General features: G+C 38.0%; 1 long non-coding RNA gene across 1 annotated transcript; it reads right to left on the bottom strand.

Moving 5' to 3' along the window:
- Window positions 1–6: 6 nt before the first annotated feature.
- On the bottom strand, window positions 7–570 carry LOC112465743. The gene is made up of 3 exons (XR_003042055.1): window positions 494–570; window positions 167–332; window positions 7–96 (listed from the first exon to the last, which is right to left on the bottom strand). It is a non-coding gene; the product is annotated as an uncharacterized LOC112465743 (long non-coding RNA).
- Between the last annotated feature and the right edge of the window lie 311 nt (window positions 571–881).

Raw genomic sequence — 881 nt, 5'->3', positions numbered from 1 at the left:
GGCACTGATATCAATTTTGCTCAGGTCACCTAATTTGTCCAAAATAGTGGCCGGCTGGGGTACGTTGGACACGGATGTCGCAGGCTGGAACTCTTCCTTGATAACGAGAAATCAAGAGAATGTTTTAATAATAAATTTTTACACCTAAACTGTATATAAAACTTACCGAAAATTATGAGAAGATGCGTTTATTTTGCAATAAATTACAATTTCTGGTGATCGCCTCGGACTCGACGACGCTCGCTATCCGTCTTCGGATTCTGCGCCGATTTAGCCTTCGACGCGTTTTGATTCGAGTTTGCTTGCGTCTTGTTAGTCGCGGAGCTCTGAGCCTTCAAAGTAGAAAGCAATTTGGATACTTCGGCACACAAAATCAAATTAACCTCAAAACACTATGTTTACGAAACTGAGACAATTCACACTAATAATTATATACGGTCACTGTCAGTTTGTAATTTCATTACGTTGATACTTAAATAATGAGAATACTTACGTGTTAATCAATATAAATCCGTTCTTTGTTCTTGATCACTTTTCTAGAAGGACCGACTACAAGGAGAATGTATGTGCTTATGCCCGTGGCTATGCATTATGTATTTTTATGTAGATTGAAAATCCAGAAGCCATGGGTAGAATACAGAAACCATAGCGCATGCGCTATGATATCTGCCATTCTGCTATAGGCAGATAAAGTAATACCACAGCGCATGCGCTATGGCTTCTGCATTCTGCCTATGGCTCCTGTAATTTTATGTGCTTCCACCTTTACACGATATTTTTAATTATTCCTCGCTTTGACTAATATGGGTATGATATAAGCTCTAACGTCATCAAAATTCACAAAAATATTTTATGAATACTTAGAATCGATGAATTTGAAG

The sequence above is a fragment of the Temnothorax curvispinosus genome, unplaced genomic scaffold, assembly GCF_003070985.1.
Source record: "Temnothorax curvispinosus isolate PA1 unplaced genomic scaffold, ASM307098v1 QBEX01015470.1, whole genome shotgun sequence".
In the NCBI taxonomy this organism is placed as follows: domain Eukaryota; kingdom Metazoa; phylum Arthropoda; class Insecta; order Hymenoptera; family Formicidae; genus Temnothorax; species Temnothorax curvispinosus.
Note: the sequence above shows the minus strand (reverse complement) of the source record. Positions and strands in the feature narration are given on the sequence as shown.